The sequence below is a fragment of the Vulpes vulpes genome, chromosome 6 (genome assembly GCF_048418805.1).
Source record: "Vulpes vulpes isolate BD-2025 chromosome 6, VulVul3, whole genome shotgun sequence".
Classification (NCBI taxonomy): domain Eukaryota; kingdom Metazoa; phylum Chordata; class Mammalia; order Carnivora; family Canidae; genus Vulpes; species Vulpes vulpes.
Window position 1 is genome coordinate 68,458,159 of NC_132785.1, and position 27,957 is coordinate 68,486,115.

A 27,957-nucleotide genomic window follows, 5' to 3' on the forward strand; every position below is an offset into this window, starting at 1 on the left:
CTCTCTCTCTCTCTCTCTCTCTCTGTGACTATCATAAATCAATAAAAAAAAAAAAAACTGTAAGTCTTGGTTTGTAGACTTTAAATTATGATATTATGTTGCATCAGTTCTTTGCCAGAATATAGAATTTAGCTCTCTTGCTAGCAAGTAAGGAATGAGAAATAATCCAATTACTCCCTGTGTATGTCAGTGTATCTGTTAATCATATATGCTATGATAATTAATGATAAATGAACAGCTCTGGGATATATTATAAATTCCTCATAGGATTCAGAATTACTACAAGGGAGTACCAAGTTAGTAAACAAACAACAATGCAAACTAAAAGTCTTAGGAAACATGCTACATGAGAGAACATCTTATCAGATAAATATGTGGTGAGTATAAGTTCTTAAAAAACCATACTAAGCTATTGAGCTTCTCTTTGCCTCACTTTAAAAAAATTATTTAAATTCAATTTAGTTAACATACAGTGTATTATTACTTTCATAGGTGGAGTTTAGTGGTTCATCAGTTGCAATACCTAGTGCTCATTACATCAAGCACCCTCCTCAATTGCCTCAGTCTATTTGTTTGTTTATTTATTTATTTATTTATTTATTTTTGTCTTTGATTTTTTTAAATTTAAATTCAGTTTGCCAACATATAGTATAACACCCAATGCTCATCACATCAGATGCCCTCACTTTTAAAACAGAAAGTGACTGTGAGTTGATTCCAACCTACTCTTGAATAATGTTTGCAGTTAATTCTCCCTTGGAAAATTTGGAGCTATTTTTTTTTCCTGAAGAATACTACAGGTTATTAGTGAAATTTCTGCTACTATTGGCTTCAAGTTGTTCTCTGTCGGCTGCCTCATAGACATGCTGTCCTTCATTTATGCAGATGGCACAGATGACCCACTATCAGTAGGATATTGCATCAATTAATGGCACATAATTGAGAAATAACAGATTGGGGTTAGGGGTGCAGGCCGTGAGTAGAGAGCAAAGTTTTCCCAGTAAGGAGTATACTGGCCCATATGGAAATTAAATATGTGACCTTGACTTTAATACCACCAGGATCTAATTGAGTTAACCATCTCTGTCACACAATGTCGTATAAATAACTAATATTCTTGTCATTATCACCCCATGATATCTGTTAATGTTATAAATCTCTAAGTTTCACTATTCAAATAATACTGTGCCCATGATGACAGTTCTGATGATAGATTTTTTTTTCTCATGTAGTACAGACTTACCATTGTCCTGGAGATACTTTAAACTTTTTAAAGTTATAATTATTAAATACCACTTTAAATTAAAATTTACAATTTAACCAGATTGCTTAAATGACAATTATGGAAAGTATTTCTAAATTCTAACTCATAAGAAGTAATGCATAATGATTGCTTATTAGTAAAATAATAGCTATCACATGTTGGGCTTTAAGAAGACATAACACTATTGTCTTCTTGAAGTTCGGGAGCCAAGTGAGAAATAAGAAATAGGAGTCACTACTAATCTTCTTACATGGGGTGATCATGCCAAAATGCATTTTTTTTCTATTGGCAGGTTGATTCAAAAGAGAGAGAATTTAGAAAAGCCAGAAACAAGAAGCTGAGTTTCTACACTGACCCTTACAAAGTAGCATGAGGTACGAGGCAAAAAATTCAGATATCTTTTCCTGAATTCCCTTGACAAGGAAACCTGGAGAATAGAAGTTCTCTCACTCCAAACACCACGCTTACCTCCTCATAGCAGGTGTACAGCATGTTTGATAATATGCCAAGCTGTTTACGTGCGTGGCCTCAGGTTCTTTCAGGTATATCACAATCAGGCGGTATTACCTGCAAGAATAGAAGAGGGACCAGAAGCCCAAAGAAGTCAGTTAACTTTCTCAAATATTGAGTGAGAGGTCATGACTGAATTCAGGACTCTCTGATTCCAAAGCCTATATTCTTTGTATATTTTTTTGCGAATAAATTATATATAATAGCAGCAGCCAAATGCTGGCAGATGGAGTTAAAATATTTCTTCTCTTTGAATGATTTTATAACTTCAGATTTGCAGAAATATGTTCAAAGCTGCTAATAAGCTTTATGAATGCAATTTCCAGCTCCCTGTTCCTATCCCCAATTCCCTTCCATTTTCTTTTCACTTTTCTCACATTAAAAGATCTAGACCTAAGTCCAGGAAGTATGTTTTAGAGAAAATAAGCTTATTTCTCCACCGTTCTTTGTTGCTCTTATATGTATATGTATTCTACATACATGATATGCAAAAATTACTATCTAGCTATCTAATCTATCATCATCAAGCTATAGCTTTGGGTGTGTGTGCGTGTGTCTGTTCTTATTTGTTACTTTTAGAAAATCTAGTTTTTGATTGAACTCAGAAGTAGAAGCTCTCACAGAGGACAGCCTCCATCTCTTGGCAGTTATTCCCGGAGTTTCCCTCTGGCCTCCTTCATTCTCTTGGCCAAAAGTTTAGCATATTCTGCAGCCTCTTCCTTATTTTTCTTAGTACGCTGTTTCTTCAGAGTAACACACCTGACCTTTTTGTTGGAGGAAACGGGGGATGCCGAATAAGATGAATAGGATGCTGAATCTTGGGTGCTTTGGTTCTAGGTTTCTTATCTTCTTTGTTTAGGGGCTTTCTCACAATGTAGTGGCAGACATCATCTTCGTTGAAGATATTGAAAAGTTTGCAGATTCTGCTAGCTCTTTTGAGCCTCAGGCACCGAGGCTCAGTAGTATCAATGAGTCCAGGAATATCCTTCTCCCCTTGCTTTAAGTTGACCAAGTTGAAAACACGGAGATTGACATTCACAATTCAACCTCAGGCAGATTTGCACTTTCTTTCTCCAGGTCTTCTTGGTCTGTAGCAGGAATGCCCCTTATTTAGCAGCAGGCAGACATGGCCATGGGTCAAGACACCCTACTTCATGGGGAAGATTTGTTTGTCATTGCCACCACTGATTCGGACCCTGTATGCATCAGCAGCAATTTCTGTGGCCATATGCTTCTCATAAAAGGTACACAGTTTGTGTTCATCACCCACTTCAATAAGTTTCTGGCAGCCAGTATCTGGGAAAGAGATGTTCAGCTTTATTCTAAAGCAGCCTACTGCCTCCGAGGCGCCACGCAAAAGAATAAGCTATGGTATTGAAACATACCATTGGCAGGAGCTTAACTGTTTTGATCAGTTAACTCTGTTCAACGCTTGTGACCATTTTGACTGGTAATTTGAGCAACCTACAGCTTCTTAGATAACTTCAATCTAAAAAGCCTATGTTGAGGTTATACTGCCATTGGTTTTTCAACTAAAGTTGTATTTTTTAATATGTCCCATTTGGTGACTGATCATAAGTTTCCTCATGGTAAAATTAACTTGAACACATCATGCAACTTACTTTTCCATGATTGAGGATTATGTATATTTTACACCTCCCTGAACTCTCTCAGCTATTTCCTCTGTCTTAAATATCCGTCCCTTTTTGTGTGTCCATGAAACTCCTACTCTTTATAAAAGTCTCAAATATTAAGATACTCAGTAAAGATTTTAAACTTCTTCTTTTCCCACTTCATATGGTTTCCCCTTCTATCATCAGCACTTCTATGTAATACTTAATTTTCTCTCATTTCTGTTATTTTCACTGTGTGCAAAAAGACATTGCATCTAAATTATTTCTCTATATATTTATTTTAGTATATTTACTGACACAAATCATTCATAAAACATATTTGTAAAATGAATACCATCACAGATTTATTCAGATCCATCATTCACTTAAACATGATTATACTATTTTACTAGATATACTGTTATAAATAAAAACACTACGCACAAAGTCACCTAATTTTGATACAAGAGTCCCCACCCAACTTGAATAAATGATATCTTTCTTAAATTATAGATGCTTTATCTTTTCCCCCCATTACAGACACAATAATCATGTGTTGTTAAGAAAGATTCTGATTTTTACAAATGAAATGTACTCTCTGTTCCATAATTAGCAAAGGAATATTTGATCAAGTTTCTTACTTTTTCTTTAGCCAGTATGTACTCCACATCTGCGGTTTTATTGTCATTGTTTTAGTCCCTCAACACCAGATTTATTTTAATTTATGGAAAATTAGATATTAAGTCATGTAAGTGTCTCCCCATCTCAAATTTTGAATCAGTCTCAACAAGCTGTTTCCGCAATGCTTTATTTTTGCAACTGCATAGCCATTCATTATGTCTCTCTGTGAATTTGAATCCTCTCATAACCTACTCTTTTCTAAATGTGACATTGTCTAAGGAATATAATTTGTTTTATTTTATTGTTTACTCCTATAAATAAAATTTCAATCCATTTTATTATTATCTGATTCATTTTAAATCTATAAATCTTTCACACCATAATTACATGGGGATGTAATATGATAATCTGATGAGGAAAAATCCATTACAATGTAGATGTGACTAGTTCATGCACTGTCATTGTCTACTAGGAGAACCTGGCAAGATGATTCCCTTGCTTTATCCTCTTTGTTTGTCAACCTCTTTCTTTCTTAGGGAGCTGATTCTCAAATATATGTGAATCCAGTTCAGTGCAGGTCCTTGATGATTCTGCATTCTGCATAATTGCACCCTGTGAGGTCCTCCTTGAGAAGACTGGAGTAAGTACTAGCAAAAAAAAAAAAAAAAAATATATATATATATATATATATATATATATATATATATATATAATTTTCATCTCTGGTGATACAGCTTTTGTAAAACCATTGACCAACATTTAGAAAGTGAAGCTTACAGCAAATTATGGATTATAGTTCATAACTTAGAAAAATTCTTGCTGTACTCTGGTGATTGATTTTACTCAAAAGCAACATGTAAGTTTCTCTTGTTTCTCCAAACACTGTGATAGTCCTGGTCAGAAACTATTCCTTGTTAAAAAGTTATTGTGCATTGAATTCTGCTCTATTATGCATGTGTAACCACAAGTCAATTCTGTGTAATCACAAGCTCAAGAAAGCTAAAATATTACTCTGGGTTATTGAGGTGGGATTGTATTTTCTAAGACTTCCCAAAAAGTAACATACCATTCAGTAGGAGGCAAGTAGAACTATTTGTCATTTGCAAGATATATTTACATATATGTGTATGTGTCTGTATGTGTGTCTGTATACTTAGAGTGTTACTATATGTAAGGAACTTCAGTACCTACTACTATAGTAATACATAGTAACTATGAGTGGTTTTCTTTCATTTTAGGCTCCTGTATTTCTCTTTGTTCTGCTGCTTATGTAATTTTTTTTAAGATTTTATTTTTATTTATTCATGAGAGACAGAGAGAGAGAGAGAGATGCAGAGACATAGGCAGATGGAGGAGAAGCAGGCTCCATGCAGGATCCCAATGCGGGACTCAATCCCTGAACTCCCGGATCACGTCCGGGAGACATGACACTCAACTGCTGAACCACCCAGGCAGCCCTGCTTATGCAATTTGTAACCTTGAGCAAATTACTTTAAATCTCTCTACCCCATTTTCTTCATCTTTAAAATTCAGAAAACAATATCTTCCTAGTATCCTTATAAACATGTCATGAGATGATGCAGGTAAAGCAAACCTTCAGACACTGTTAGGATGATACGACAGGCAGAGGGGGACATAAAGATTAAAGCATACACTTTCTGTATTCCAGGACTTAAATCTAAACCTGCTTATGTAAACTGAAAAGAAAGACGTTACAGGTATATCTTGGGATAAATAAACAAATCATACAATTGATAAAAGATGACAATACTTAAACCTCTTTTCATGTGTTCGCTGCTTAATAGTCTTCCTTCTAAATACCTTTCATTTAAAACAAGCATTTTAGCAAAGCAGTATAAATTCACAAAGTACTCAAAAGTCAGAGGTGTGAAGACATCAGCACCACTGATTTAAATTTAAGAAACGTTCACATGAAAGTTTTTGTGTTGTTTATATGTTAGGTATTTTGGCTTTTAAAATCTTTTATCATGTTCTATCTAAATATGGTACTTACTAGAGAAACAAGTTAATGTCAGTGTATTGAGGATCAAATTTTTGGCAAATTCCACAAAGGCAGAACTTGATGAGGAATGAGAGAGTCTTAAGAATATGCACTTTGTTGTATTGACTAGCTTGCTATGCCTGATGTGGAAAGATGGGGAAAAAACATGGTATTATGCCCAAGCCCAGCTCAGTAACAAACAGGAAAACCTTGTCAGTGTCAAAAACTAGAAAAAAAAAAAAAAACAATGAAATTATGGTGGTTCTGAAAGAAGATAATTTGTATTTTCAAGAATGTTTTCCTGACAATCTTCAAGGAGTTAGGCTTTTTATAAAAATCACAGCCTGTCCCGCTCAGTATTTCATGAGCCATTTCCTAGTAGGGTTAGGAAATTTGTGTGTAGATACAACCATTTTACAGGTAAACACACACACACACACACACACACACACAAAGAGAAAGCATGGCAACTTTCTGACATTCCAAATTCCTGTGAATTTCATGCCTTTGAGCACAGATTCCTACTCTTCTTTTTTTTTTTTAATTTTATTTATTCATTCATGAGAAACACACAGAGAGAGAAAGGCAGAGACACAGGCAGAGGGAGACTGTGTGATCCCTGGACTCCAGGATTAAGTCCTGGGCTGAAGGCAGGTGCCAAACAACTGAGCCACCCAGGGATCTCAGATTCCTACTCTTCTGAAGACCGTGACAAAAAGTATAGTTGCACAATGTCTCTCAGTGGCCTCTAGCCTTTCCCAGTTGTCCCTTACATGGAATGGTAAAGCCTGTGTTAAGGATACTTTTCATGCAATGGGTAAGTAATGGTAGAAAGTACTTTATTTATTGGCTTTTTACATATAATTCAAGATTTAGGCATATGCTTCTAATGATTATGTTCAGTAATAGTTAAATGATTTGCTACTTGAAGAAAGCCTGTCCAATTCACTGTATCTTTTATATTAATTATCAATGATGAGATTCTTTTCTCAATGAAAAGAACTCTTAGGAACCTAGAATTGTGACATAAGGGAGATGATGATACTTTTCTTCTCAGTCCTATCATTTGGTGATAAAAGTAAATTCCTTTGAGTTTACAGAATCTGAGCATCCTGTCATGTAATACTTTGAAGTAAAAACCAAGAAGTCCTGATTTTTTGTTAATGATCTGATGATGTTTGTATGTTATACATATATCTTAGATTCTGCAATGCATTCTTGAGAAGTTAGCAATCTACAGCCATTCACAACTGAGAAGTGAGAAATACAAGAAGGCATTAATTTCTTAAGTTGTTTTGAGATTTAATAATTAGCTATAGGAATAACATCAAAGCCTATTGCCAGGAAGCCCAATGTATAGTGTCCAAAAAGTATTCCAAATAAAGCTTAGTTCAAGACCTTTCTAATAAAGTGATATTTCTCTATTCTCAGTAATCATAGACTCTTCCTGGTCCCATGGTAACAAAAAGGAAAGAAATCCATGTCTTGAACAACTCAGGAACTTTGATTCCTATTGACATGAAAAGAACTGTTGATTTGCCATCTCAAATACTTCACACAAAATAATAATGTCTGTACTCTATAAAAAGGAAGCACGAAGATGGGTTTCCATCATAAAAAAATAACTATTACAAAAAAAATAACTATTACAAATATCAAAACTGTATCATACATGTCATGATAAGATGCTAGACTTCTATTCCTTGCTCTACATGGCAAATATATTACTTTTGTATTCTTGTTTTTAGGTTATATGAACATGGATAATACTTTGAGGTTGAAAGAATACCATCATTACAGTTCTAGGTGAAATTATTAGTCATTCCAAAAACGTCATTCCAAATATGGAGGAGCACTTTAAGTGGGTGATTAATACAAAGAGCAGAATACAGATATGAAAAATATTGTGAGGATTGTTCTCTGGGTTGTGAGAAGAGGTTTGGTATGGCCCTAATTTGAGGAAAATGCTGGAATAGTGTTCATACTAACAGAATAATAAAAGGGGTTGGGAGTTGAAGGTGGACTTAATAGAGATATTGTAGGAGGCATATGGCACCCAGCAGTTGTGACTGAGCAACCCAATCTGATTTTCAATGAGCATCACTCATTCTAAATTTGGGTAGATGATGAGCAGAGATTGATGACCTTCTGTGTTGGGCATAGCAATTATGGTTTAGGAAATTCTAAACTTTGGAGTGGGAATCCGATTAAATTTGAAGGGAAATGCCAAAGTCCAAGAAAGTAAATTGGAGCTAACATAATGAAAAAGTTATTTACTTTCAGATTGATTGTGCAAATATGATGAATATCAAATTATTGTAAGCACCACTAACTTTTCTTATTGGTACAGCACACAAGCTTACTCCAAAGTTATCTTTCTATCCATCATATATGTTACCTTAGTTACCAAGGGAAAAGAGACTGCTGGTTGGCCTTGCTGTGCACAGAGTACCATATAACATTGTAGAAACACTTATTCTTTCCTAAGTGGGAACTTTTAGCAGATACTAGCTATCAGACATGGTTGAAGATCAAAGCCTTTTCAGTTTGCTTTCTGGTACAAGTTTTAAACGATTCCCTCTTCTTTATGTCAGCTTTTTCGAGGCTTTTTGTAAATCAAAACACAAAAACCTTGAGTCAGGATCTCAAAGTTGCAATTCCATCTTTTCAAAAACTTGTTATGTAAATTTGGTAATTCATCTCTTTGTGATTTCCTTTCTCATCCTAAAAGAGAAGATAATAACTGTCGCTCACCTCCATTCTTACTGACATTGTAAAAAATTAATTATTTATGACTACAAAGCACTTCCTAAACAGAAAGCAATAGAGGTTCTTTAAAATGTCTTTTTCATAATACAATTTACACCGCTTGTTTGCATTTGGTGGAAATGATCATTTATTTATGATTCATCTTAAAGAAAATAAAATATTTTACAGGGGAAAAATAAATATCATCACCAAAGAAATAGTTAACGCTTCCAGCTAGAGTTTTCATTTTTATGCCTTTGTGTATAGACTATATGCAACAGTCCATACTTTCATTTAGTGATTTTCATAACATTGACATATAAATAAAAGGAGTTAGAACTCATATCTTGTGTGTATTTGACAAGCTCTAACAGAATTGTTTGCAAAATTTTATTGAAATCCCTGCTTTCATTTATCTTTGTTAGCACAAGCCCCGGAAATCAGCGGTATGGAATTCTTGTATAATTTAACTCTAAGAGAATTAAGTGTGCAGGTGTTCAGAGAATAGCCTATTTTTCTAAGTAAATAAAATCTTTTGGAAGAAAATATATTATTTTTATTACCTTATGAAAGAATATTCAATTGGTTTGATTCATTTCTAAAAGAACACACAAAAAATCTCTGGCAAAGAAGGAGATGAGAAACCAAGAAACAAAAACGCAATTAGTTGCCAGTAATCTCACGCACTTGAAATAGTGTAACAAGCTAAAATTGCTTGAACAGCTACAACAAAGAATGTTAGAACTGCCGTGCTTCTTAAGGTTGCTGCTTCTTAAGGTTGCTCGATTAAGCAAGGGCATGTGCACAGTTAAGCTGTATTTCAGAGATTTTGATCTGTGTGCACTTTTCTCCTTGTGTATTATCACAAATTCATCAAACATTCATACTTTAGAGAATGGAGAGAAACTTTGGAAAGATAGTCCTTGTAAAACTTCAAGTGTTTCTCTTTCCACTTGTTCGGGCTGGGCCTCATGTAAACTTCCCTAGATAAATGAGTTTCAAGTGCATTTTGAAAGGTCTGTACAAAAGAAATTTAGTACTTTCCATTTTAATGGCTTGCACTCCTGATGGAAGTTCTTTCTTTTAGCCAACCTAAATGCTTTATACAACATTTCAAGTTCACTTATTCTTGTTCTGCCCTCCGTGGCATCAGAGTACCGATCAGCACCTTCTATGTAATAATCCTTCATGTAATTGAAAACCAACTTGTTTCCCCAGCCTATTTTCCAACTTAAATAATATTAGTTCCCTTAACCTTTCCTCTGAGATTCTATTTTCCAAGCTATTAATCATGTTTATTGCTTGTCCTTAAACCTTCTTCAAGTTTTCCAAGGTCTTTTTAACTTAGTGAGTCCAGGCTTGCACACAGCACTGTGATTATGCTAGGAGAATTACATCTCACATGGTATGCATTGTTCTTCTGTTTCTGTGTCCAGGGAGTTCGAATTGCTAATGCACCTTTGAAATGTGGCTTTTATACTGTTGTTGCCATTGTTATTGCCTTCATACCACCAAATCCATCTTCTCCCATATAATGGTCAAAGAGTTTACCTTTAAGTACACTACAGCTGCCTTTGTTTAATTCTGAATCTTTCTAGTTGCAAAAAAATTTTTGATATCTCTTGTTCAGAATGGAGTCATTCCTGCTCACCTCACCTACTTCAGTATTTGCTTGTTTTTTTCAAATTATGTGTGTTTAGGAGTTTAAGATACACATACGATTGTATATCAACAGAGGCACCGTTATCAGAATTAAAACAGACTCACATTTCTTTATTTGGACACTATCTGCTTTGTGTTTTTCAATGTTTACGTGTGATTCACCTTAAAATGAAGTAAAATTTAAATCAAGGCCACATATGCCTTGCACAAGAATCGCCAAAATGCTTTCAATTCCAAAATCATCATTGCTACTTCCCACAGAATTATTTCCTACAAATTTCTTAGTTGTATTTTAGACTTTCTACAAATTTCTTAGTTGTATTTTAGACTTTCTCCACTCCCACAATTGAACATATTTGGCACCCATTAGTACTTCGAGTCCTCAGCACATTGATTCCAATCTTCCTTACATTCTTCTCTCCATTTTTTCCATACAAGAGCAATTGGAAATATAATTACATTTCATTTCCATCCTGTATGATTTCCTTCATGAGATTCTGCAGATATTTTTTACTATGCCTCACGTTCCAGTTTTCATTTTCATATACTATAATAAAATATACATACATTAAACCAATATGCAGCAAATGATTTTTTCTCTATCAATATTTTTTAAAAGCTAAATAGACCATCCATGCATTTTACAAACACATCTACATAATGCACTGCATCATTTAAAAATGAGCCATATATTGTTAAATTTTCCTATAACTACCTAATTCTGAAACTAGTTTAAAACCCATTTGCTTGCAGAAAAAAAAATGTTATCACCTTGTGAAAACAGAGGTGTTAAAATAATGAGGTATGGTTCCTTACTTGCTGTGGACAAAAATCTACTGAGATTCTGATTCCTTAAGCTAAGATTCTATTTTCCTTAGGAAGAAATGTATTAAAGATTTTGTTGTTTACTCCTTACCTTTTTTACTTATTTGAAACAGTGCAAACCTTTTTGGAATTTATATAGAGATTCCTCTGAGTCTCTTTCCAATTCTGCTGAATATTACAATTCTTACTTTGGCTTTATTTTTTTAAAGATTTAATTTATTTATTCATGAGAGACACACATACACACACACAGAGGCAGAGACAGAGCAGAGGAAGAGAAGCAGGCTCCATGCAGGGAGCCCAATGCAGGAGTCCAGGATCACACCCCAGGTCAAAGGCAGGCACTTAAACCGCTGAGCCACCCAGGGATCCCCTCTTGATTTGGCTTTAGATCATAAACTGATCCTATCTTTGTATGGCTGTTGTTTAGAGCTTTTGGTCTTAGCTTGATTTTTAAGAACTCGTAAGGTATATGAATTTTTTTTAAAGATTTTATTTATTCATGAGAAATACAGAATGAGAGAGGCAGAGACTGACGCAGAGGGAGAAGCAGGCTCCATGCAGGGAGGCCAACATGGGACTTGATCCCAGAACCATGGGATCATGACCCAAGCTGAAGGCAGATGCTCAACCGCTGAGCCACCCCGGTGTCCCAGTATATGAAATTCTTAAAACCTAAATACAAATGGGTGAAATTGTATGCCACAATGCACATGTTCATTTAATCTTCACAATAATTGTCAACATTAAGCACTTATGCATAATGTTTAAATAGATTGTCTCATGCATACTCACAAGCCAAAATTAGTTACTACTATCTCATTCCTGTTTTACTGAGACATGAAGTGGTCCTGTTTCTGTACTGTTTAAAAAGGTGAGAAGTGGTGAAGCTGGGATTTCAATTCGGATAATGAAACACCAGAGCCCATGTGCTTCTAACTAAACCAGCCAGCAGGACAGAATGGGTGATTAAAATGCATTGATATCAGAAGGCATTACCTATCTGATCCATGATCAGCCATTCAATACATTGTTAATTCTTTTTTGGGGAGAAAATAAAGGAAAATCTTCATCAGTGTTTTTCTGCTGCAATTATTTGTTAGTTTTCTAAACGATTTATTGTATCATTAATCTACAAAATACAGCCACATTTATTGGTTACATTCCTTTTTAATTAGTCCCACAGTCATGACACATTGGAAAGGTTTGACCTCCATTTAAAAATAAGACAAATTGACATTACATTTCTAAACTATATATCATTTTGAAAAATAATATTGTAAAATTGCAGCTTTTAAATTAAATACACATGATATGCTATAACTTTATCAGAAACTTTAAAAGGAATCATTTATGCTGAATATTTTTAATGAATCATTGCATAATTAAGAACTCCTGAGTAGGGACGCCTGGGTGGCTTAGCGGTTGAGCGTCTGCCTTTGGCTCAGGGTGTGATCCAGGGGTCCTGGGTTGAGTCCCACAACGGGCTCAGTGTGTGGAGCCTGCTTCTCCCTCTGCCTGTGTCTCTGCCTTTCTCTCTCTGTCTCTCATGAATAAATAGATAAAATCTTTAAAAAAAAAAAAGAACTCCTGAGAATATTCTAATATATGTTACAGTCCCGAAACTATCTACTTTACTTTTATCAAGATTGAATTCTTTTACTTTCCATTCCAAATCTAAGACAGGGTAAATCAGTCCCAGAAACAGTATTTTTATTCTCACTTTTCATGTCCACATGAATTGTAAGTATGTATATGAGGGGAATGCATGACCTTTTTTAGTCAGCCTTTTAATTTAGACTATAATTATAGGGATTACTTTGGGAGTTGATGTGCATTGGCAACTCTATAATGAAGCAAACAGAGGTAAATAATGTAATCACAGCAGCCGCTGGGTTTTGGGTATCCCACAGTGAACTTAGAGCTTCCTAGGCAGCTGGGGCAGGTGTTAGTGATCTAAATGAGGTTGGTGGAATGACTTTTATTACTTTACAATAGTTCTGGCAACTAGACCTATATTCCTGCCATTCCAGTCCTGGTTCCCACTTTGTTTTCTGTGGTTTTCAAGCAGGTTTTTAAAAGTTTTATATCACTCCCAACAGCTTTACTACCACCTCTCTCTCCAGGCCAGATGAAGAAGTAATGCACAAAATTGTAGTGCTTCATTTTGCAGTATACGTTAGAAGCATAACCATAATTTAAACATCCTGCCAGTAGTTCTTTTATTAACAAAGCGACCCCAGACATCACTGCAAACACAAACACTCTCCTGTTTTGTAATAAAAAGGATGTATTATCTTTTTCTCTGACACTATATCAACAAAATTGATGGAATGCCTGCCATGTATAAGACATTTTTATAATAACTATTTATAAGTAGTTTCTGTATCTCTAAGGAGTTTAAAGACAGTTGGGAAAGCAGGCTATAAGCTATGAAATAAAACCAACAATAGATGTTAGCAATTGGCCAGCGTCAAATTAATGGTATAGATATCAAACTCTATAGGATTTTCAAGGTGATAGAAAGTATAGAGGAAATTCACATAAATGGACTCCGTGGACTTGGTAAGGCAGAAAGATAATGAGAATTTAGATAAAATCAAAAGAGATATAAACATAGTGTAAAATTGGCATCATTTCTAGCTTATCTGTAGCAGATAGCCTCTACTTCAGAACAATGGGAGATAATATGGGGAAAATAATGAGACAGTTGCGTAACAGCAATTATAGTAACAGTAATAATGATATTAAAATAGCTAAAATGGGGCAGCCTAGGTGGCTCAGCGGTTTAGCACTGCCTTCGGCCCAGGGTGTGATCCTGAAGACCCGTGATTGAGTCCCATGTCAGACTCCCTGCATGGAGCCTGCTTCTCCCTCTGCTTGTGTCTCTGCCTATCTCTCTGCATCTCTCATGAATAAATAAATAAATAAATATTTTTAAAAAATAGCTAAAATGTAGGTGCTTACTATGAGCTAAACATTATGTCTTCTCTTTGGCTAAATAGCATCTTGTTTAATTTTCAGAACAAAATCATGTAGCAGATAGTATGATTTTCCGAATCTTATGAAATGGAAGCTTAGGGAGAGCAAATACTTGTGCAGGGATAATATTCCCTTAGTGGTAAAGCCAGGACTTGAATGCATATCTCTTTGATATAAAAGCCCTTTCTTTTATTTAGCAAGCACTTACTTTATCATTAGAGGAACAACTTAAGGCATGGCAGCATGAGGACACAGCTAGGATAAGAGAAAATTCTTTAAGGGGATAAATAGATTTATAGATAGATAGAGATCTGTCTCAGAGAGATATATCTCAAGTAGATACATCCCAGTATGGGGAGAGACAGAAAATCATTTGGAGTGCCTTGGACTCTCTCATCTCTTTTTGCCACTCTCCCCTTGTAGGTCATTCTAGCCTCCTTATTCTTCCCCAAATATAGCAGGAATCTTAGGGCCACTATTATATTTGTTCCCTCTGCTTGGATGTATACGTTGTTGTCTCTTCCTCTGGAAGGAAATATGGTTCTCTGTCTCTTACAAGGTTTTAATCAAATGTTACTTCTCACCTTGGCCTCTCTTGGCATTTCTGTTACATTGCAACAACCTCCTTCTCCAGGTACTTCTAATCAACCATATGTTACTTTGATTTTACTTCTTATTTCATAGCATTTTCAACCTTTAAAAATATCCCAAAATTTAGTTACTTATTATGTATGTTAATAGTCTCTCTCTTCAAAATATAAATTCCACAATGGCAAAAGTTCTTCTCTGCTTTAATCGTTGATATATCCAAGAGCCTAGAAGAGACTCAAGTGTATATAGTTGTTCAATTAATATTTTTGAATGAATGATTATATCATTGAAAACTTACTACACAGATAAACAATGCCCATTATAAAAACTTTAGAAAATATACAAAGCATAACAAAAACATTAAAATAATCATAATTTCACCAATGGTGAATATTATTAACATTTATTATTATAGTTTTATACATTCACATATTTTTATTATTAAAAATTAGTTCTGAATCTATTCATTTTCAAAAGCATTAGGCATGAAAAATAACTTGTCATCAAGATTATTTCTGAGACTTTTTTATTTGACAGAAATATTTATTAATATGTAGTTTAGTTATTCAGATGTCAACAAGACTTCTGTTTTTCACAATTTAGATGTATTTTATGATTGTATAAGTCTCTAATTTTGAATGTAGGATCCATTGAGGGATATGATGATCAGTAAGATTTTTGCATTGAAGATAAAAGCAATGTTTAAATATATGTCCAGTGGTTTATAATCTAAAATGTGATTTCAAGATAGAAGCTTTCAGTGAGATGAGGCAGGGAAGATGAATGTAGAAATGATACTATTGCTAAAACACTCTAAATGTCCAGACCAGTAAGCTACTCAAATGAAAGCTTTTCAGCATTTCCATATTCATTCACCTTTAATATAGCATCTATCACCTTGAGCAACATTTATTATTTATACATCTCTATGTCTTGTATATTATTTCTCTCTAAATCATTCTCCATTTTGAAGGGAATGATATATCTCATATCTTAAAACCAAATATGCGACTTCCATATGTATATGTATATATGTATATAATTTAAACTAAAAAGTAATAAAACATAAATTAATTTTATGAAAAAAATTAAAATATTACAAACATTAAAGCTATGATTAAGGTAGATAAGGCACTTTCATATAATGAAACAGTGAGAAAACATTTTAGATTTTGTGATCAGGTAAGGCCTCCCTGAACAGGGGAAATTCTTGCTGGGAACTGAAGGATGAGAAGAAGTGAGCTAAACAAAGTCTATGGATGAGACTTCTAAGCCAATATTTTTCTTTTTTTTTATCATGATACGCGTACCCTTTAATCCCCATCCCTTATGTCACCCATACCCCCACCAACCTCCTCTCTGGTAACCATCAATTTGTTCTCCATAGTTAAGAGTCTGTTTCTTGGTTTGTCTCTCTCACTCTCTTTCTAAAATTTTTCACATTTTTTTTGTCTCTTAAATTCCACATATGAGTTAGATCATATGGTCTTTGTTTTTCTCTGATTGACTTATTTCACTTAGCCTTATAATAACTCTACCCATTTGCCTAAGTTGTTGTAAATGGCAAGATTTCATTTTTTATAATATTAGGATATTATCCAGTATATACAATATACACACTACTTCTTCTTCTTTATCCATTCATCTGTCAGTGGATACTTGGACTGTTTCCATAGTTTGGCTATTGTAAATAATACTGCAATAAACATTAGGGTGCGTGTATCCCTCTGAATTCATGCTTTTTGTGGTTTTCAGGGCTAAATACCCAGTGGAGCAATTACTGGATTGTAGGATCATTCTCTTTTTAATTTTTTCGAGGAATAGCCATACTGTTTTCCACAGTAGACACACCAGTTTGTATTCCCACCAATAGTACAAAAAGCTTCCTTTTTCTCCACATCTTCACCACATCTTGTTTCTTTGTGTTGTTGATTTTAGCCATTCTGACGGGTGTGAAGTGATATCTGATTATAGTTTTAATTTGCATTTCCCTAAGGATGAGTGATGTTGAGCATCTTCTCATGTGCCTGTTGACCATCTGTATATCTTCTTTGGAGAAATGCATGTTCATGTTTTCTGCCCATTTTTAAATTGCATTTCTTGTTTTTTGGGTGTTGAGTTGTATCAATTCTTTATATATTTTAGATACTAACCATTTATTGGATATCTCATTTGCAAATATCTTTTCCCATTCACTAGGTTGCCTTTAAGTTTCACTGATTATTCCCTTTGCTGTACAGAGACTTTTAATTTTGATATAGGTCCAATAGCTTATATTTGCTTTTATTCTCTTTTCCTCAGGAAGCATATCTAGAAAAAAACGTTGCTATGGCTGATGTCAGAGAAATTACTGCCTGTGCTCTCTTCTGGGATTTTTATGGTTTCAGGTCTCGAATTTAGATCCTTAACCCATTTTGAGTTTATTTTTGTGTATGGTGAAAGAAAATGGCCCAGTTTCATTCTTTTGCACATTGGTGTCCAGTTTTCCAAACACTATTTGTTGAAAAGACTATCTTTTTCCTGTTGTATATTCATTTACCTTTGTTGAAGATTAATTGACTGTTTAATTGTGGGTTTATTTCTGAGTTTTCTGTTCTACTCCATTGATCTGTGTGTCTGTTTTTTTTTTTTTAATTTATTTATTTTATTTTTTTTATTTATGATAGTCACAGAGAGAGAGAGAGAGAGAGGCAGAGATACAGGCGGAGGAAGAAGCAGGCTCCATGCAGGGAGCCCGATGTGGGATTCGATCCTGGGTCTCCAGGATCGCGCCCTGGGCCAAAGGCAGGCGCCAAACCGCTGCGCCACCCAGGGATCCCTGTGTCTGTTTTTTTATTCCAGTAGCATTCTGTTTTAATTACTACTGCTTTGTAATATAACTTGAAGTCTGGGATTGTGATACCTCTGTTCTTCTCTTTTTCAAGATTCCTTTGGCTATTCAGGTCTTTGGTGGTTCCATACAAATTTAAGGATTGTTTCTTCTAGTTTTTTTTTTTTTTTTAAATGCTGTTGGTATTTTGATAGAGATTGCATTAAAACTGTAGACTGCTTTGGGTATACATTTTTTTTGAAGATTTTATTTATTTATTCATGAGAGACACACAGAGGGAGGCAGACACAGGCAGAGGGAGAAGCTAGCTCCTCAAAGAGAGCCCGAGGTGGAACTCAATCCCAGGATCAAGATCACGCCCTGAGCCAATGGCAGATGCTCAACTGCTGAGCCACCCAGGCGTGCCATTTGAGTAGACATTTTAGCACTATTTGTTCTTTCAACCCATAAGCATGGAATGTCTTTCAATTCCTTTCTGTCATCTTGATTTTCTTTCATCAGTGTTTTATAGTTTTCAGAGTACAGGTCTTTTCACTTCTTTGGTTAGGTTTATTCAGGTATTGTAATGTTTTTTGATGCAATTTTAGATAGGAATGTTTTCTTAGTTTCTCTTTGTGCTGCTTCATTATTAGTATATAGAAATGCAACAGATTTCTGTACACTGATTATGTACAATGTAACTTTACTGAAATCATTTATCAGTTCTTGTAGTTGCTTGGTAAAGTCGTTAAGGTTTCTATATATATAGTACCATGTCATATGCAAACAGTGAGAGTTTTACTTCTTCCTTACTAATTTGGATGCCTTTTGTTTCTTTCTGTTGTCTGACTGCACTGGATAGAATTTCCAGTACTATGTTGAGTAAAAGTGTTAAGAATGGACATCCTTGTCTTGTTCCTGACCCTAAGTGGAAAAGCTGTTTTTCACTATTTGGTATGACATTTGCCACCATTTGGTATGACATTTGCTTTGGCTGTAGATTTTTCATATAAGGCTTCAAATATACATCATTATATTGAGGTAAATTCCCCCTGACCTACTTTGTAGAGGTGTTTGTTTTAGTGTTTGCTTTTCTACCATGAATGGATGTTGTATTTTGTCAAATGCTTTTCTGTCTATTGTAACGATCATATGGTTTTTATCCTTTTTCTTATTGATGTGATGTATCATCGTTGATTGATTTGCAAATATTGAACCAAACTTGCCTCCCGGATAAATCCCACTTGATCATGGTGTATGATTTTTTTGTTAATGTTTTGTTGGATTTGATTTGCTAATGTCTTGTTGAGGATTTTTACATCTATGTTCTTGACAGATATTGCCCTACAGTTCTCTGGGGGGGACATATTTATCTGGGTTTGGTATCAGGATGATACTGGTCTCATAAAGTGAATTTGAAAGTTTTTCTTCCACTTGTATTTTTTTGGAATAGTTTGAAAAGTTTAAGTATTAACTCTTCTTTAAATGTTTGGTAGAATTTGCCTGTGAAGCTGTCTGGTCCTGGACTTTTGTTTGTTAGGAGTTTTTTGATTACCAATTCAATTTCATTGCTGGTGATTGGTCTGTTTAAATTTTCTATTTCTCTCTGATTTAGTTTTGGTAGGTTATATGTTTCTAGGAATTTATACATTTTTTTTCTGAGTTCAATTTTTTGGCCTATAAACCAACAGATCTTTTTTTTTATAATAATTGTTTTAAAATTTTTTATTTGTTTATGATAGTCACAGAGAGAGAGAGAGAGAGGCAGAGACACAGGCAGAGGGAGAAGCAGGCTCCATGCACCGGGAGCCCGACGTGGGATTCGATCCCGGGTCTCCAGGATCGCGCCCTGGGCCAAAGGCAGGTGCCAAACCGCTGCGCCACCCAGGGATCCCCAACAGATCTTTTAAGTGAGAGATGCAAGATGGCTCAACCTCTACAAATTAGTCAACGTGATACATGATATTAACAAAATGAAGGCTAAAAATTATACGGTCGTCACAATAGTACAGGAAAAGCAACTAACAAAATTCATTATCTCTTTATGAAAAACTCTCAACAAAGATATGGAAGGAATGTACCTCAGCATAACTAAGGACATGTGCAACAAGCCCACAGTTAACATCATATTCAACAGTGAGAAGCTGAAAGATTTTTCTTTAAGATTGGTAATAAAGCAAGTGTGATCACTCTATTTTTATTCAACATAGTATTAGAAGTTCTAGACAGATCAATAAGTCAAGAAAAAGAAGTAAAAGACATCCAAATTGGAAAGGAAGGAGTAATACTGTCGCTATTTGTGGATGTCATGATATTATATATAAAAAACCATAAAAAGCCCATCAAAAATTATTAGAACTAATAAACAAATTCAATAAAATTGCAAGATAAAAATCAATATACAAAAATCTATTGTATATCTATACACTATAAATGAACTATCAGAAAGAGAAATTAATAATCCCATTTATAATTGCATCAAAGTAAATTAAATGCCTACATTTAGCAATTTTTCAGTAGTCTTTTACATCAACTCTGCTTTTAGAGAATTAAATATCATAGTTTTTTGAAATGACTTTCCCATTTGTGAGTTAATTAACTCATCTTTCATTTGGCAAAATTGTATCTTCAAATAAATTCTTCTGTTAAGTGTGTATGATTACATTGTTGAATCATTAAATAATTTAAAATTACTTTCTATTTCCTTTGCACATAAAAATAAACTTAGGTAAGAGTCATTAGTGTCTTTTTTCTCCACACTGACTTAGGAAATTGATCAAATTTGATCTTTGACTCCTGGCTTCTGATGTTGTTTAGTTGATGTTGAGAAATGTAAAATAAAAGTAAAATAAAAGTTATTTGTTTTCTTTATGGACAGTTTTAAAAAAATTTTTATTTACTCTTTATTTTTGAAATCTAGGATAAGTCTTACTGTGCTCTTATATGTTAAAGTTTTATAAGTCATGAGATATTTTCTTTGACAGGTTGAGAACAACTTGTTTTTCTAAAGTTTCTTTTATTACGCCAGACAGAGTTCATATTTGACTGGACTAAGCAATGACAGCTTTTAAACAAATTTATTCCAGTGTTTAGTATGCATCCTGGACATTTTTAAGAAGAACAAGATAATGCTCCTAATTATACATTTTTCAAATTGAAAAAGTACATTAATAATAATATATAATATATAATATATATTAAAAATAATATATATTTTAAATATATATAAATATATTTTTATATATAAATATATTTATTATGTATTTTATATAATAAATAATCATTTATAATAATTATTATAAATAATAATTTTATTTATAAAATAAATAATATAATTTATTATTTATAATAAATATTTTATTATTACAAAAATAATTTTGTAAACTTTCAAAAATAAATAGCAATGTTCAAATTATTCTGAGTAAATTATTCAAAATGGATGAAAGAAAATTGATGAAATGGAAAAATGAAAAATTGTCATTTAGCTAAGACAAATGACTTTTTGAGGATGATGTTATAATATCTTGTATTTCCCAATGTTTGTATATAAGATATATCTTTTTATTACTAGAAAATATAAAAATCATGCTCAGGAATGTTATAAAACTGTGTTTGAGAAAATTTGGATATTTATCATTTTTGGCAATACTTTGCCAATTTTTGAAAACCATAAGTTTTGTGATAGCAATAAAACTAAACTTTGCTCACTACACCTATGTCTAAGTCATAAAAATTAAACAATTAGTCAAAATGAAATGAAATGAAATAAACTAGTATTTTATAATTCCCTTTTAGTTATGTTTCCATGGAAATGAGCAGCTCCATCTATTTAAGTGTTTAAAAATAAACTGGACTCAGTGACCTGATGTTTAAAACATTTACTGGATATCAATTATATGTTAGCTATAGTAAAGTAATATGCATTTCCCTTTGTTCCAGTGTTCCTGAGAAGAAAATCTAGTTAGCTAGTGGCTAGAACTGATTGGTAGTGGGAGATTATAAATCCTTTTGTGACATCTTAATTGGAACTTTGGTAGTCAAGTTCACTTGCTCAAAAATGATTAACAAATGGAATTCTCCCTTTCAACATATTTTTTTAGTAGTTACGAATATACTTGCTATTAGATTACTTGTAAAATGTTCCTGCAAAATATTTCTAATAGTAGCTCCATGGACTTAGCAAATGTGTACTAGGAGAAATTTTGTCTGTCTTTTCAGGCAGATGCCTTCATTTGTTTGCTAAATTATAACACTTAGGTTTATATTCAGCTATGGTGAGAGAAACTAAAAATAACTATGATTAAAAGAAAGTAGAGATGTTTCTTTCTTTCTCAAATGAAAGATCAGAGGTAGGTTGTCCAGGGCTGGTATAGTTTCTGTGGTGACAGTTGTCCAGGATTCTTTTATCTGTGCTCTGTTGTGCATGTACTTAATTTCTAGAGTCATTTTGTGGTCCAGTGTGGTGGTTCCAACTCTGATGCTGATATAGGAAAGACGTTAGGGTTCAAAGCTGATGGCCAAAAAAGATTCTTGAGATGTCTTTGGCGCAAAATGGTGGTTTTATTAAAGCACAGGGACAGGACCTGTGAACACAAAGAACTGCCATGGGGTCATGAGAAGTGGCCCATTATACACTTTCAAGTTGGGAGAGGTTAGGGATAGCCTAAGTCTCTGAGAAATTTTGGAAACAAGGTTTCCAGGACCTTGAGGGGGCTAGCTATAATTGGGAAAATGTCATTTATTACTGTTTAATAAAATCTGAGTCATGAGACCCTTCAGATGTATATCAGTGGGTCATATGTTTGGGGGATGATTGCCAACATGTATCTTGGGGGTGGGTAGAGATAAAAGAAATTTCTAAAGAAATTTTTATATGTTAAAGTAGACTTATAAGATATTCCTTAAAAGTCGATGTATTTTTTTCTTCAGAGTTTGTAAATAATTGTGTATTTATATTATTAAGTGAACTTTATTAATTTCCTCTGCTTTAAGCAACATGAGATAATGTATTATGCAATAGGGGATCCCTGGGTGGCGCAGCGGTTTGGCGCCTGCCTTTGGCCCAGGGCGCGATCTTGGAGACCCGGGATCGAATCCCACGTCGGGCTCCTGGTGCATGGAGCCTGCTTCTCCCTCTGCCTGTGTCTCTGCCTCTCTCTCTCTCTCTCTCTGTGACTATCATAAATAAATAAAAATAAAAAAAAAACAATATATTATGCAATAAAAATGCAGAGTATTTGAAATTAGTAGTAATAAATGAAAAGCTTGAGAAAAATCAGAACATTTTTTATTTCCAGTAGAATTTCCGGTAGAATTAAAGGATTTAGTAAGAAGATGATCATAATGGAGAAGAGAAATCTAAGATTAAGTATAGAGATAATTAGTATTTCTGAAAAAAAATAGGAAAAAAATGGGTATAGAAAGACTTTCAAAATATAATGAAACTTTTCTGAAATAATAGAATAATGGTGTCATGAAAAACTTGATACTTAATACATTTTTGAAAATTCCTACAACAATGCATAATTCTCTACATAATGTTAGTTTTGTGTTTCTTCTATCATATGTGATAAAGCTAGAGTGCATAGAATTTAAGCTAAGGATGTATTTAATATTAAGGTGAGCCATATGAAATTACTATTTTTGTAGGTCAAAAATAATTGAATATTAGCAATTTCATGAGTTAGAAAGGATTTTTAGTTTCAATAATGCTAAGATAATTTTAGGTATCTTTATCTTTCTTTAATCATTTAGGTCATATTTTAAAGAATACTTTTGTACATCTATTCTTATGCTACTATCTTTCTCTGAAGTCTATGATTTTTTCTTAATTAGATTTCCTACTTCCTTCTTTTCAGTTAAAAAGAAAAAGTCTTGCCAGAATAGAATAATTAGGTTAACCTTTCTTTGCTCAAAAGTTCACTTATAAAAGTCATTGTGATTTATAATAACATTAGTGTACCCGCTCAATGTTTAACAATTAAATTTATTTTTGTTCTTTTCTTCACTTTGAACTTAAAGTTTAATCATTTTCAGTATTCCAACAAAAGTCTTATTTTATGGAATAAATAATTTCCATAGCTAAAAATCCAATCACTTGAAAGTAGATAGTCTGAATATAAACACTTTATAGTTTATTGTTTTATTTGGAAATCTCTATGATTTCCATATCTTGTTTAATCTCAACAACCTGCTGTTAACAAGAGATCCTTTCTTGCTGAGGGATTCTGGGAATATGGAAACCTAAGTATACCTTCTCTGAACCCTCCAATCCCAACTACAATTTACTTGCATCTACTTAGCCAGGATTCCACTGAAACTAGAAAACTTGTAGTGGCATTGCACATCTAATAAATTTTCAAAGGGTTCTTTCTTCAGTAGTCTTGGGGGAAAAATCAGTAGAAAGCAGGCACAGAGCTGGGAGCAACAGACCCCAGGAAGAGCTCAGTCTGAGTACCTATTTCTAAAGAAAACTTGAGCAGGAGTGAAGAGATTGGTGCACTTGATGTTGAAAATGGTCAGGAGAGACTGATTAACTTTTCTACTTTTTACCAAATGGGAGATTCTACCCCTATTGATATTTAAAACATAGGTCTCTAATTCAAGCAGCGACAAAAAAACTAAACTAACACTAAACTTCTCATTTGCAAAAATAGAATGTAGAAACAATGAATTCAGAGAAAAAAATGAGAGAGATGAGAAAATGAGAGAGAAAAGGACTTTATTCCAACAATACCCTACCTGTCATGGGGGGGGGGGTAGATTATAAAGGGTTATTTTAAAAAGGGAGAAACCTAATAACTCAACTACTTGAGGAAAGAGTTCACCTAAACTAATGAAGAAACCAAAACAGAGATCTCAATGTGGGGAAAGATGAAGATCAGAGGAAATAGAGTCATGAAGTGAACCTTGATATACTATAGATATTTAATGAACAAAGATAATCTATTTTAAAGCATTCACACAAACAGAAGGCTGGAAAAAAAAGGGTATTTGGGACATTGTTTGTTTACTTAAATTTTAATCTAAAACCAATGAGAAGCAGTTATAATCAGGGGTATAATCAGACTTTTAAAATGTGTCACTCAAGCTGCAGTATTAAGAATGAATCTAATGGAGGAGCACAGGAGGATGAGTATTTAAAAGTCTAGTGAAGTAGTAAAGTGAGAATTAGCAGAATATAGAAATAGAATATAGCATAAAATAGCACTATGGTATTAATATTATTTTTCCAATAGAGTTCAGATATCTAGACAAAGCCATAGACGAAATGTGTTTGATTTCATTCATATTTGAAATACAGACAAAAAATTTAGTGATAAAGCTTTTGGAAATTATATGTTATAGAATCTAATCTGGAAAATAAAGGCAAATTGGGAAAAAAGATATAAACTGACACAATAAAGGAAAGAATAAAATAGGTTTTAGTTTTCAAAACTTTGCAGATAGTTATATAACTATCATCACAACACTATAAGGTAAGTACTAGTATTATCCTAAATATATAGAAGAAGGAAATAAAGTACAGAGATGTTAAGTCACATGTTTCAGTTTATAAATTTGAGACATGGTATAAATCAGACAAAGCACACAGAGAAGGGAGGAGGGAGGAAGCCAGACTGAACATCACATCTTTCCTAGACAAGTAATATGGGCAGCACATATTCAGGTTCCTCATAAACCACAGTGGGTTAGTCTTGATGCCATTAACACTTTTTCCTCTTCTTAATTCTAGTTACTTCCTTTTACTCTCATTCTATTTTACTATAATCCCTTTTATGATTTATTTCATACCTATCATGAACTCTAAAAATTCTCTTACAGATCAAAGCAGTAGAATGTTTCTTCTGTTTTCTAAACTAAATCATCCTCCAAAATGGTCTCTTCATGTTTTTGTGGTTTGTTTAGGGGTTTTTTTTTGTGTTTTGTGTTTTTTTTTTTTAGCATACCATAGTCTTTTTCTAATATTTAAACATTTTAAAAAAATATTTATTTATTTATTCATGAGAGACACATTGAGAGAGAGAGAGAAAGAAAGAGAGAGAGAAAGAGGCAGAGACATAGGCAGAGGGAGAAGCAGGCTCCATGCAGGAAGCCTGACGCAGGACTCAATCCTGGGACTCCGGGATCATGCCCTGAGCCAAAGACAGACGTTCAACTGCTGAGCCACCCAGGAGCCCTCCTCTTCCATTTTGAATAGATTCCATATTGTGGCTTTTCTCTCAGATCATCTTTGACTTAAGACTATTTGTCTGAACATGACTGATGTCTCCACAGTACAGTCTTCACAGTTATTACCCTTCATTTATCAACTCCCTTTGATTCCTCCCTTCCAGCTCTCACACCTGGTCACTTGCTTCTTTGCAAGTTTACCCCTTCTCTGACACAATGCCTAGAGTAAACCCTTTCAAGAGGTTAGGCCATTATGAACAATTGTGCCAAACAGACTTTATGCCATGGTTTTTTGCATATATTCCTCTATTCAGTCTACTTTGGTTTGCAGTTGTAGGAATTTTCTTTTCTATCTTTCAGCCTGCCTAAGCAGACTTCTATTTCTCACTCTCCTACACAGAACTCACCATTCAAATAAAAATAAAATATATCAATTAAAACAAAAATTGAGGGACCACTAAGCCTTCTTTTCAGCCCTGCCTCCCTTGCTATTGAACTTCATCACAATTTAAAACATTTGCACTTTAAAAGGTACTATTATTTACTTTTCCCTGGATATACTATTTCTATCTTTGTACTTCTGCTTCTATTAATCCTTCAGACTATGAAGTCCTTCCTTCTTTTCTTAACTTCCTTCTTGCTCATTAATATTCAAATCAAATGCCATTTTCTCTAAGAACACTCTTCTGACTTCCCAATGTAGAATTAAATACTTCTCCTTCCTTCCAAATACTTAAAATCATCCCTTAACACTGACAATTAGTATAGTACTTATTATATCCTGCTGCATCTTAGAGTTATCCTTAAGTTCCAATCTGGTGACCAACAAGCATGTGACCCCCTTGAGGACAGAGATCATGTTCCTTTTTAAATTTAATTTACTGCAACATTAAGTACATTGGTTTGTTCATTGGTTAAATAATGATTCTCTTAATAGATAGCAAATAAATAAATCAATATTGCCAATACTTCTCTCTTACTTAACCTAATAAAAGAGTCAATGTAAAAATTCAGTTTCATAGATATAACTGAAAATAGTGCCAATCTACATTTGAAAATATTGCAAACCAATCTAAATTTAGATTTTTAAAACTAAACAGATGCTAAATAAATTAAAAATAAATTAAATAGGTTAAAAAATGTTTCCTGGTCCTCTGTGACAGAAAGCTTAATTCAGGACCTTTATATCTCAAAATCACCATCAATAATTGCCTACAAAATGAACTGAATCTTGACACCATGTAACACAGTTATCCTTGTATAATGGGATCTTTTACCTTTCATGAGAAAAACTTTGAAAACAAGTCATGCATTATGAGGAATTATGAGTCATAAAGGTAATTCACTTTTTATCTGAATAACCAGCTAGGATTTCTAAAATGTCCACTAGCTAAATTACAATTAAGTAGGCCAATTCTAGGAATGCATCCTAAATAAAGAATTTAAGATGTAAACAAAGATCAATGTGTAAGGTCATTCCTCAAAATATCACTATGGCCAAAAATAAAAATAATAGGCCAAATTTCTTCTATTCCACCTCCAATTCATTCTTTATCCTTTCTGACCCTGCTTGGACTTGGGATACTGACTTTTAAGGACTATATCAAAAGGTTCCCCCTTGCTCTCTGGCTTCAGGTTAGGTTCAGTCTGTGAAGACCCTAGGCAGAAGATACAAAGAATAGAGGAGTGAAATGTCCTAGTATTTATTTTGCTGATTCTTTCCTGCTGAGGTCTCCTTAGCTAGGTGTGTCTTTCTACAGAAAGGCCCTATTTTTGAAGCAGCCCACTCTACAGCTTCCTTTTCTTGCCAGGTATTACTAATCTCTTCTCATCTAGTCCCAGTTCCAGATTTATTGCTTCTAAATTCTTTATGCTCCTACCTTGTATTATAACATTCCTCGTGTTGTTCTTGTTTACCATCTGTTCCCTATAGACACTCTAAGACAAAATGTAAAAACTCTGAGAGTCAGATTGTGCTTTCCTATGTTCCCTTTGTCCTATCTCTGTGACCATAGAGACTTGTGTCAAATGGATTCTCCAGCAGCGTAGATCCCTGACTACATTGGAAGGAGGAGAACCTCCTTGTTCTGTTAGGACATGTAGCATACACTGAAGTCAGCCTTTTATTAACCACTAATATTTGGGGGTGTTTCTTAGG

General features: G+C 33.8%; 1 pseudogene; it reads right to left on the reverse strand.

Moving 5' to 3' along the window:
• Positions 1–794: 794 nt before the first annotated feature.
• On the reverse strand, positions 795–9,948 carry LOC112926481 (small ribosomal subunit protein eS6-like; annotated as a pseudogene).
• Positions 9,949–27,957: the final 18,009 nt, after the last annotated feature.